At 43.7% G+C, this 12,853-nt stretch overlaps 1 protein-coding gene across 1 annotated transcript in view; it reads left to right on the forward strand.

Moving 5' to 3' along the window:
- Window positions 1–2,489: 2,489 nt before the first annotated feature.
- Window positions 2,490–12,853, forward strand: part of LRRC8C (leucine rich repeat containing 8 VRAC subunit C) — a 168,486-nt gene continuing 158,122 nt past the window's right edge. The window contains exon 1 of the mRNA XM_069232323.1: window positions 2,490–2,933. The gene's annotated coding sequence lies outside the window, so the exon portion shown is untranslated. The remainder of the gene's footprint in view (window positions 2,934–12,853) is intronic.

The following is a 12,853-nucleotide window of genomic DNA, read 5'->3' on the forward strand; positions in this document are numbered from 1 at the left end:
AATAACTATTAAAAGCATTATGTATTTATCTCGCTGCTCCCATTCCCACAATACAGTATTAATATTTTGATCTACACTCTGGTTTTCTACATAGGCCAGCTACGCCTGCCACTGTGAAAATAGCTTTTAGGGCCTTGTCACTGCAGGAACATTGTAATATTATTTTTTTACTTGTCTCCCTTTTAAATCCCATGCACTCTACCTTGTGGGCTACAAGACTTACATAGAAGTGACATACTAATAATTAAAAGGGAGAGTTTAACCTTTGAAAAAGAGTTGAAAACGGAGAAACCACACTGGAGGAAAACAATTCATGGATAACCAATTTGAAGAAAAGGCAATGTTATGGAATTACAAATAAATCGAAATTAAAAGAAACATGTTCAAGGAAAGATAACTTTAAGGGAAAATTCAAAAATTACAATAATCTTTGGCAGAGTTTAGAATAGTGAGGCATTTTTGGATTCAGGGATGGGTGATGTTTATAGGTGATGAAGAGATTTTTGGTGTCAGGGGTGGTTGGAGTTTATGGGTAGAAAGAGTTTTATGGTTTAGGAATGGGTGGAATTTAGGTTGTTGAGGGTTTTTAAGTTTCCATGCATGGGTGGAGTTTAGCGGTGGGGGTGTGGGTGTAGATCCGATGTATTAAAGGACTTATAGGTGGCAGGGACAGACAGTGTTTAGGATTTGTGAGGGGCTCAGTGGTGGATGATGTTTAGAGATGGTGGGGGGGTCAGCACATTAAAAGCATCTGAAGTAATTGTTTAACAACGGAAAATATATCAATCCAAAAAAATATCTCCTGAAGGAAAGCACTGAAATAAATACCTCCTGCTATGTTTCTGAAATGCAGACCTGCAGCCATTGCATTTACAATTGAAAAAATAAGCAAGCACAAGCTAATTTCAGAAAAAAAGACATTCTATTAATTTGTTTCTATGAAATAGTAAATGCTTTTCACCTTGTAAATTTCCATTAAATAGTTCAGGTAAAATGGTTTCTTATCAATGATATTCGAATCAATCATTTCTCTATGAAATCACACACAACCGTCAGGCTACAATGACACTAGTGGATGGCACAATAAGTGCTCCACGCTCCGGGTAAAGAGTTAACTTTTCATGCCAGGGGTGTATTTCTGCACCATATATTATGGTCTTATAGAAAAGTTAAATACACAATCAGGGACTATCCAATATTTCAATGTTTTAAGGGTAAAAAACAAATACACTCTGTCTAAAAACTGGCTTTAAAACAGAGTCCATCAAAAAGTGAAAATTAGGGATGAAAAGGCAGATTTCTTACGCCATTGTATGCCCAGTGTTTAGCTGTGTTTATTTGACAGCTTGTTTTCGATTCTCTACTTTAATTCTTTTAATGTATCTTGGAAATATTTTTGGGTCTGTATGTGTTTTATTGTGGTTGCGTCATGGGATGAATGGAAGAACGTGTCAATGAATGGCTGAACAGGAGCATGAGTGCAAAGATGAGTGTCAACACACATCTATGATGACTTCTTCACTGCCTAAACCATCAATGACACAAAATGGCTCTTTCAGTCATAAGCATGGATGTAATTTAGGGGTCGCAGCTGCGACCCCTTGCATTGCTCTACAACCCCTGGCATTAGAGGTGGCAAAATCAGTGCCAGGAACACAGGGGCAGCTCCTCCTTATGAACGTTGCTTGGGGCTCCACCTTCTAGCTTTCAACACTATTAGTGTAATAAAAATACGTTACAATTAACTGCAATATGACCCTCTTTGGTCACTGAGGCAACTAAAAAACACTGTTAAATGTATGTTTTGTGCATGCTTGAGGGTGAGAGAGTGCTTATGTAACAGAGTGTGTGTATGAGTGTATGTGTGTTTGTGTACCCATGTGTGTGAGTGAAAGTAAAGATAAAATGGCGTGTGATTTCACTTCCGCTATCCCTGGCATTTTGGTGAATTGACGTCCATGGTCATAAGCCAGACCTTTGGCATTGCCAGTGCTTGTTGCACATGTTAACACTGTCTGGACAAAGGTTCCTTCTGGACAGTGCAAGTTTCATACCTAAATACGTTAATCAGCACCTGAAATGTGATCTGTTACCCTTTGTAAATAGCCTGACACTGTATGCCTATTTGAGTGGCAACAGTTTTAGTACCTTTTGATCCGTTTGTCAGAAACCATTTTATCAAATCTTTAAATCTGCAAATTACGGATACGAAGATGGTTTGTGTAGCAAGTTTATTTAATATATAATTATGCGGGAATCTCCCTCATAGGTTGCTGAATCGCATCATTCTAGTAGCCTTAGTTTAGCCTACACGATGAGATCTCCATCTGAAGCTGCTGTTCGGCTTACAGGCTGGTGTTACCCTGAAAATAAACTGAGCCACGGCTTTTTTGAACATGTTGAGTGAAATCCTGATATTCAGACACAAAACAGACAAAAAGCGAGTGCGATCTGCAGAATAAATGTGATAGGTGGCCGAAGCCTTATTTAGACCATCTCAAGGCCCCCAGCTGATGGTGCTAGCAGCAGAGGCTTCCTCATATTGTTGTCTATTTTTGTTCTCGGTCGGTCCCCCGGGCTGGATATCTTCCCAGCAGCGGCGCGTCCAGTGGTTTCCCACGTCCGGCCGGGATGTGCATCCCGCCCTCTCCTGTTGTTGGCCTGAGAAGTGGCCAGGCACGGCGGGGGCTCGGAGCCCGGGAGCAGCGAGGGCGGGGGAGCCCGAGACGGGCGGCGAGGAGGAGCCCCGCGCGTCACCGCTGGCCCCGCGACAGCTAGCGGCTGCTGGAGTGCGCCTCGCCGAGTCGGGCTGCCTAGGGGCCACCGGGTTGCTGAACGGAAGGAACGGCGCGGAGCAGGAGAGACCGCAGATCGGCAGGGGGCGCCCGGCGGGACCGCACTGGAAGGCGGCTACATAGCCCCGAGCCGCCGAGGTGAGGAGGGATCTGCCTGGGCGCACATGGGTTCCTAGGGAGCAGAGACAGATTGTGGACAGCTTTGTGGGGAGGATTGAGCAGCCTGTGTGTCGCTACTATTGGCGCCCACAAACGGCATTTGTAAAATGGAGACAAGGACAGTCTGAACCGTTATGTATATAAAATGAACCCCTCGTCGCGAGCATTGCGATGCAGTAGAACCCCCACAGCTCTAGCTAGGGCTGCCTTCCTGGCATCTCTTCTCCGCACAGGACTGAGCAAACCCCAACAGACCCCCCCACTACACAGTTGTTTTGCACATTCCATTTTCCGTCTCTTAGCGCTGCTTTGACTAAGTGGAAGACATGCATGCATTCCATCTCTTTGGCGGTATACCCGCTCCTTATGTATAATTATGTGGCATGCATCCTGGCACAGCGACCTCCGACCCCTTGCCGGTCACAAGACACCTCGCTGTCCCCACGGTTCTCTGAGATGCACTTTCGAAAAGATGGAACATGTTACAACGCACACTCTCCCAGACAGTACATTTCCCGGATGGCGAACGATTTAGACGAAGAACATGTTAAGAAATCTGAGTGGGACGGGAAATAATGCATAGTGTAAGCGGGGCAGCTGCAGAGACGAGAGGTCATTAACAAGTCACGCTTTAGAGGCTGGAGAACGCGCGTGCTCAAGTAGTTCTGTTTTGTAATGTTGAGAAGCCTGCTTGATGCTAAAGATGGAACAGCTGTAGGCTGGGGCAGGGGTGCAGCAAGCCTGCTGGTTACAGCCAGGTCTGTGGAGGACGTTCAGGCCCGTGGGAAGCACGCGCGTAACTCCTACAGTGAGAGCAGGCTTCAGTCAGGACACACACTGACCCTCTCTGATTGTGCGTAAAACACCTGGCTGTACATGGTTGCCATTATGGATTCAGGGGATTTGTGGGTGAGGCGTGCTCGCGGTTTCTGCTCAGCGTTTTCACTGCCTAAGTGGAAGGGGACTGTGTGGATCTATTAATGGCCACCGGTTAAATTTGCATAGTGGGCAGCCTTCCATAGACTTGACTTTAAAAGAAGCCTAGTGTTCATTGTAATCTCCTCAGACGACGAGCAAATAAACGGATACAGTGTGTGCTCCACACGCATAACAAATTGTCCTGTTGCACTCCTATGTAAGGAGACTACATTATTGGTTTGGGTCAGAAAATAGGCCCAGACACCAACATAACAGTGACACCCAATAGCGAATCACAGTTAAAGAAGTGGCCCACATTTGAAAATCGGGACAGTTTTGAACTTGTAAAATCGTGTTTTATAGTCGTTGGGGTAATTTCAGGGAATTCAACAATGAAAACCGGCAGGCCAGAACATAAAATAGGCCCTCTAACAGCCCAAAACTCTGACCTGTCAGACCAACTCTTCTGGTACTGCCAGATTGCATTGTAGGTCAATCCCGTCCTGCGAGCCAGGACCTAGCCAAGAGGATTGGGTAGAAATAGCAAAGTTACAGCCATAGTTGCATGTTGACAAGATTATTGGTGAGGGCTTATTATCCACTCTTGAAATGCGTTCAATTTGGTCAATTTTGAGATTGGCAAGTTATTTTTAAATAAATAAAACACGTATGGATACATAATTAAAAAAATATATGCTCACTCATTACACTATCTGCTCCTTACCTCCTCTGTTTACACACCCGAGGGACTAACGGGGTGCCATCGCTTGCATTCCAGGGTCCTGCCGTGAAGACTCCTGGGGTTTGGCATAGAGCAGCCCTGCTATGCTTCTTGAACTGGTACCCTTATGTATCAAACTGCCTCCAGGTTGCCCTGTAGCTCTCTGTGCAACACAAATGAAAAATTAAAAGGCTCAGCACGGAAAGCAAAGCCCCACTGCTGGCCCGCTGGGTACGGGATGGAGGGGTGACAGCGTGGTCAGCAGGGGAACAAATAAGGCAGTACCTGGATGAGGCAGGTATAAGTGCCTGGCCCCAGCCCAGTAGGTGCCAGAAATGACGAGGGGAGAGTGCCCGATGTGGGGCTCCCCCCCCCAGGGGCCCGACGAGTGGACTGCAAGGTGAGTATGCCCGAAGGTGGCACTAAGGAGGAAGGCACACTGTGTGGCCTTGGGCAGCTACATAGTGCAGATACCGGCAACCCTCCCCCAGCGCACATTGGTAAATGACCACTTAGCCCACAAGGAATGAAATAATTCAGACAACACTTTTTGATGGAAAACAGATTGCTGCAGGTATATTGCAGAAATGAAATATGCCAACATGGTGGGTTAACTTACGGGCGACCCAAGGGCAGGCAGCGATGAATAACCTAAGCTGTCCACCCACCTGATGAGCAAAACAGCACCGTGGGCCAACCCTTTCAGTGCTACAATTTTTAGTTGCCGAGTCCATTCCCTTAAAGACAGTAGACCACCAGTCCAAGAGTAGAACTCACTCTTTTTGAGGGTGGAGCATAACCAAGGCAAGCCCTCAGGTTTAAAAACGCCTGAGGGACTAACAGGACACTGTCACTTGCATCCCAGGGTTCAGCCATAAAGACTCCTGGGGTTTGGCATAGAGCACCCCTTCTGTGCTCCTTGAGCTGGTACCTTTATGTATCAAACTGCCTCCAGATCGCCCTGTAACTCGACACCTCCTCGGATGTGGCCACCGTCACATCTAGGGCTCCCTAATTACCTGCAACCCACAGTTTCTATGGCTTTTTGCAGGTCAAAAAGGAACAAGCCCATATCAACCTCTGCCAGGTGTACCCTGTCCTTATCAAAGTACCCGACGTTGCTTGCATTAATTAGGCCATGCCTTATGAAAACAAAGCCCCTCTGCTCGGTCAACTTGCGCGTGGCGCTATTTACCGTTCTACAGGAATGATCAATGGCATCCACAAATCTGGCTCTGTACCATACCTTGCAAGGGATTATCTCAGACCACCATAATTCACAGTGACCCATACATTTGCTGATTTCCTCCATGGTAGCCTTCATTGCCTTGGTTAGCATGCAACACCCCAGAGAGCTGAGGTCATTGCCACCAAGGTGAATTACTAAAATGTGCAGTGGGGGGGGCACCCCTGCTAGTCTTTGCTGCAGCTTTGTGATCAAACTGCACCAATGCATGCCTGTAAAACCCAGCCATGCTATCTGCGGGTGGGTGAAACCGCGCTTCCAGGTCCTTGTCTTTACTCATCTCACCACCCTAGCAATTAATGGGTGGCCGATTACTCACACCTTGAACGCTAGCGAAATAAAGAAATGCAAATTCGAGGGGAGAGCTCCGGACATGGGGCTCCCCTGGGAACCCCAACGAGTGGACCGCAAGGTGAGTGTGCTTGAATGCGGTACTAAGGGGTCCACCTTCTTAGGAAGGTACTCTGTGCGCAGCCGCAAATCACTTCTCTTCAGTCATCAGAAATAAAGCAACTCTGATTAAAGGGCTTTTTTTCTTCAGGAGCAGTGGGCAGAACTATGAAATTGCTCAAACCTTGTTCCGATTAACATGAATTCTGCCTAACCTGAGAATATTGCAGGGGCTCATGCCCCAGAGCCTCATAGAAGTTGATGCCCATGGCTCGAGCATTTATATACTCGAATATACATGGTAAGCAAAACGTGGAGTACTTTGAACCCTACATTACAATGGGCTCAGTATCATATGTTCCATACAGTGGTGGAATGGGACCTTAAATCACTCTTGGAAAATATACATAGAAGCTCCCTTCTGTATCGTGTGAGCACAGGGAGCACGCTCGACTATCTAAAGGAAGGTGGCGGGGGGTGTTGAACATTTTCTACTTGTGTTCAAGACAAATGTGTGTTCCCTCAGGGCTGTGTCCAGGATCTATAGCTGCGGATTCCTAAAATCAGTAGTTACCTCAACAGTGGTTTTCCTCATTTCGATAAATCACCTACTTTCTGTTGCCTTCTTATTCTCTCTTAATGTCATTGGTACTCTCTCCCCTGCACTCATCAATGAAACTGAATCTCAGTTCAGTACCATGGAACAGGCTCGCTCATGTAGGTACATATTGCACCTGCTTCACAAAGAATCATACATACTTGCAGGAATCTACAAATCTTAGAGCTCATCTTTTGATTTAGTGTTCTCTGTCAGTGGATTCAACTGAAGTAAAATATACTGGGCTACAAATGGAAATCTGTGCAAATTGTACATCTGAGGCTAAACTGACAAATTTCCCACCAGTGGAAATCTTCAAATTTACCTTTCATTGTACCTCAACAGTTTTCCCAATTTTTACGACAGGAAGAATATTTTTACTTGTGGAGAAACCCATAGAATATGGGGTAATTTGAGTGCCCTTTACACCTCTTTATCCACATACTCAAGGCTTTTCTAGCACTAACTTTATCTTCTGCAACTAACTTTCGGTACTTGTGTTTGCAAATCTTCAGCAATGTGCGTAAACAATGATAAAGTTGAGTTTTTGTAGGCGTGCATTGACTTTCCAATGCCCCTTAGCCATCTACTGCATGTTATACCAATTCACCTAGAGCGTTTGCTCTATCAGCTTCAATCTACTAGTCTGTTATTAACCGTGCTATGCTCCATCTGCAGGTGAATATGTCTTCAGATCCTGATTCAGTGAATCAGTCGAGATCTCAGAATTTGCACTCACAAATGAATTTTTTTGTGTACCTAACTTTAACTAGGTGTTCACTAAAGTCTGTGATTCGTCCCTTTGTGTTTATGTAGGGACAAGCTTAGGTTTTGGAAGTAAAATGGCTAGTACTCTAAACAATTGTGGTACAATCATTCCATGCTGCTGTCTCCAATTCATTGTATTGTCAAAATGTAGGGCACGAGCATGATTTTAGAACAGAGTGGCCTGCGGAATTAATCTTTATGCCACTAGCCTTAGCATTCATGCAAACCTTTCCATATGGACTTGGACACATTTACTTGCAAGTCTTTGCTGCATAAATCCGTATGCAGAAGTACTCTACGCTGATCAGATAGGTACAGATATAACTACTGTTTTAGGTCTGACATGGAACAAACATAGTGAAAAGTGCTTAATTCGAGACAGTGGTTGCAGGTGGGGGTTCACTGCACTCATTTTTGGGGATAATCACTTACTTTTTCCTTGTCAAAAGAGAGAGAAGAACACAAATGGAGGAAACAAGGAGGATGAGAAAAAACAATGAGAATGGGAGAAAGCAAGGACCAAAAATACCCTGCAAGAGTGAAATAAAGGGGAAGGAATTGTATGAAGGTGGAAGAAAGCAGCATAAGGTGGAATCAGTACTACGCAGCCCTGGTATTCGTCAATCCCAACATATATGAGGACCAGCTGTGGGCTTCTGAGAAAACTTTGGCCATCAGCACTTACTATTTTACAAATTGAGTACTGACAGTGAACATTTGGCTTAAAGACCTGTATTCAGGCCCCAAAACAGTGATTAATTTGAGCCGGTGGTTTCCGGTACTCAGCACCAGCACTTAATTGCCAACACCGGGGCTTGCAACAGTCTGCTATGTGCTGGCACTGTCTGTCTAATTTAGAGATCAGCACAAAAAAGCTGTTTATTAATTCAATCTACATTAAAAATGACTATTACCGACCACCCAAGCCATTCTCATAGCTTAGGGGCGTGCAATAGTGTGAAAAGTCACACTTGTAGGAGTGTAATTGTTAATAGCTGTGTTGATATCATCCTTGGCAGCACTTCTGGGATGAATGTGTAGTGCAAGCTGCAGTGGGTGGTCTCCGATGAGGGCCCTGGCACTTCTTTTTTAGCAAATTATGCGAAGCGTAGAAGTTGTCATCCGTTTCTTTTCACTAAGACAAGTATTACAGTTTCCTAACTTCATATGTCCAGTTTGAAGATTCAAGCTGAGTGTGCTTCATAGTTGAAGTGTCTTTGTACTTTTTTTAGGCCTAGCTCTGCATAGAAAAGCTATCAGCCTTCCCTTGGGCTTGACTACTTTAGGATGTACGGAGACTGGCTTGACACAACGAAGGCATACAGAGAAGGAGACTTACTCGTATACACGAAGTGCTCCACCCTTCCCACATCTTCCTAACCCTCTATCACGCCCCCCAGCACCTCAGTCTTCCGGATCACAGGGCACGTTGTTCTTTATTAAATTCATGTCTCTGCTGTGGTAATTAGACACAGTATTGCAAAAGAACACAACAACATTGGTAGGTTCACACGGCAGTGACGTGAAAAGAGACCTAATATCTTGTCTTAGGAGCCAGAGCTCATCGCAGTGAACGTTTATTAACTGAAATGTAGTGAACAGAAGTTATTTTAAGAGGGAAAAAGACAAAAATGCAAATAGTAACCATTTGCAGCACTTGATATAAATATGTTTTCACCAGCTATGGACGAGTCAGGAAGTATGTTGTCTCTAATGTTTGCAGTATCGATGAATGGCTTGGAGACTGACAATTCAAAAACATGTAGTAAGGAAAGGAATGCCCCTTTCTTATAGTCCAGCTGTCCGTTTATCCGTATGTAGTCTCTCCACGCTTTCCAGTAATCATAGGATGTGATTTAGAACTGGATACATACAACACAACCGAGAACTCTATGGAAGAACACAGCTGTTAGCCTCTCTAGCCCGATCAACCAAAACCACCCAAGCTTCACTGCAATTTTCCATCCTCTTTCTCACAGCAACCTTCAGATGCCCTCCTCGAGTTAAACCCCAGGCTCCCTGCACAGCTTCTGTCTTGGCCCTTTCTAATGCATCCTCCGAGGGCTTACCGTGGTTTCTGACTCACATCACCAGTGCAATCCTCACATCAGTTTGCTTCAGGCCTCTTACTTCAAGAACCTCAACACTGGTCTGCACAGCGTCACTGCCATTTCCGCACAAAACCCCTTTTAGATGACCAGGTCAAAGAGAGCCAGAGTTGCAAGGGAATCTTTCCGCTTGTGATGACATTTTCTAATAAACCTAAGTGGTCCGGCTGTGAGCTTGTGCCCTAGTGCCAGCCTGAGAAAAACATCTCTGGTATTTCTCAGTGCTCCTGTTTGAGCCCAAATCAACCCCCTTTATGCTCTTTGAGTAAGTAGAGAGCTCATGTTAAGTGCCATGATTGTGGAGTTTATTATCAGGAGATGCGTTACAGAAATGTTCTGTTGTAAAATGGGTTGTTGATAATTTGAAAGGATGCCTAAAGCAGCAAGTATGTCTTTTTCTTGCTTTCATTATAAACAACTTGAGTTTATATACCTTTTAATTGCAGTGATAAATTCAGAGACTTTTGAACAGATGGAGTAAAGATATCGTAGGTGCGGGTGGAGCATAATGTCAAAAACAGCAAGAAGACATAATGCTACGTAGAAAGTTGCAGTAGGTGGATTAGGGTATACAAGCATCACTGTCTGCATTGAACCCAGCTTTGCCTTTTATGATTTTTTTTTTTTGCTGTTGCTCCCTTGTGTCTGTCCTCGATTCAGTTGATTTCATTTATCCAATAGGGCACCCTGCTTGGAAGCTGTTTCATTTATTCACTGGTCTTTCAATATGCTAATATTTTAAAACTTTACGCACACACCCAGTGTTAATTTGAGCCATTAGTTTCTGGTAGGGGTCACAGGCACTTATTAAGCCAAGAGCACAAGCGCTCTGATGTGTTGTAATCTCTGAGGGCTTTTAATCACACCCAACGCATGCCCATCACTATCACTCGTTCATGGGCTTATCTTTCAAAAATCCTGTGTTATCTTTGGTAAATGCTTTATGCTTGTACCTCTATGGAGCAGTTTTGTTACTGCCTTGGCCATCGACCCTGTAATTCCATGTTTGTCGATATGTTTGACTGTAAGCAAGCTTCTTTTTTCTTTTGTGTCTCTCCTTCGCACTCATGTCCATGGTGGCCGTGGTGCTTTGAATCGGCTTGCTTATGTCAACTGTTTTACTTTTAATTTTCAGTTCTTTCGGCAAAAAAAGTCCAGTTTGGAATTTACAATGCTAATAGCTCTAACTCGAGGAAACGCAAGACCGATTGCATTTCAAATGCTTGTTTTTGAGGACTGGCACTTAGTTTTCTGCATCAGGAATTTACTGCGAGCAAAAGACACATATGGGAAAAATAGAGGAAGAGAAAAACGAAAAAGCGTTACAGAGGGAGAAAGCAGAAAGCTGCAAGAGTGAGCTGAGGGGCAGGGAGTGGCTGTAAATGTAATAAAGAGGCGCAAGTTAGCTTTAGGATTACACTGCCTCAGTACTCTGTGCTTGCACATTTCATTGTAGCAGCCGCATGTTTGAAACAAGAGCTTTGAACACCGGCACAATTTTATTTGCAAATTAAGCACTGTGTACACCCCCTCCCACTGGCCTAGGTTGAGAATTAAATTTCCAATAGTGCTGTTCAGTGGAGAGTGCAGCTGAGGGATTTTAATGGCTTTGCGGTCGGTCGTATATAGCGTTTGTGAATTCCAAAAGGATGAAAAGATGAGGTCACTAACAAATGCTTACTTCCTCTCAATGGATTTTCCTGTAATCTTAGGTGAGTTGAGGGTGGAATGTAGCTTACAGGAGGCCCCTAAACACATCTATCTTTTTCACTTCTCTTGTCTTCTCACCTGCCACCCTCCCTGCCTCTTACTCCTCTTATAATTTCTCCTTTTTTAGGAACGGGGACATCACCTTACCCACTGTCCCAATTTTATTGTTTCTTAAAAATCACTCTCTCGTGTGAAATAAGCATACACCTCATCATCTGTATGGTCAAAGCATTTTCTGCGCTGGCGAAATAATTACCCAACTTGGAGATACTAACAGAAATAGTTTGGATGGGGACTGATACTATAGCAAGTCCTTGTCTGTTAGTTTTCAATAAAGGTCTTCCTTCTAAGAAGATCTGTTTTAAACCACCATTACTACAGCTAATAGTGAGTCCAGAAAAACTATCCTGTATTGATTTTCAGTATTATAAATCTCATATGGGCTTAATTCTGGTTATACAAGTTATAAGAAGCATTAAGTGCTATATCTTAACATTTATTTTTCATCCAAACATGTATGAATAACAGCCCTAATTTTCTATAGTACGTACTACATAGATTGGTGGTCGAATTTACTCAAATGAAGCCTTATTCAGATTGCTATATTAGAAGAAAATGTGGTTCCCAGCGAGGTTCCTTTTTCCGACCATAACGTGTTCTTGCAAACTAAAAATGCCTTTTTCAAAACAGTTCCCTCACACTGTTCTACACTTTTTCATGGTATCGGGATTGAGTGTCTAGATGTTTCTGCATTGCTGGAAGTGCTTCTGTCTGTGGAATATTAGTGTACAATGCTTCCGCATCAAAGGTTATGAGTATTTCCTTTGTGTAATAAAATTATACCCTTCAAAAAGGTGTCTTGCAACTAAGCAAGTGCTAGTGGAAGCAAAAGATGTCGGAATAATAAAGCTTATCTAGATAATAAATAGAGAATTAGGTTAATTTCAGCTGTAGATGGGGTTTTGTTCAGGCTTTTTTGAGACAGGGTACATTGAATGGCGGAGAGATGTTTCTTTTTTTACTAAGAATTAGGTGTTGTTTGAGCTCAGCCAAATTCCTGCTCTGCAATCCATTCTTCTAGTAAAGAAAAGATTAGCCCTCTTAAATTGGTGGGTCATTTTGAAAGAATTCCTAATAATGTGAAAAATTGCATAGCTTTGTTTTTCCGTTTCCATATTCTTTGGTGTCAATCATGGCAATCCCCCCACCTTTGTCTGATGGTTTTACAGTTATTTCTTAGCCCCCAAGTTGTTTAGCAGTTGTACTTCTATTCTAGACGATTTGTAGAGTGGGCGAGAAAAAGGATGTTTTGAGAACTGTACAGTAGGCTTTTCATATGTACAAATTTATGATTCCATGCAGTGTCAGGAGCATGAATCTTGAGCCTAACCATGTCACTTGGGGAATGTCGATGTGTAGTTTGCTGATGATAAATAGCTT

The sequence above is a fragment of the Pleurodeles waltl genome, chromosome 4_2, assembly GCF_031143425.1.
Source record: "Pleurodeles waltl isolate 20211129_DDA chromosome 4_2, aPleWal1.hap1.20221129, whole genome shotgun sequence".
Taxonomy (NCBI): Eukaryota; Metazoa; Chordata; class Amphibia; order Caudata; family Salamandridae; genus Pleurodeles; species Pleurodeles waltl.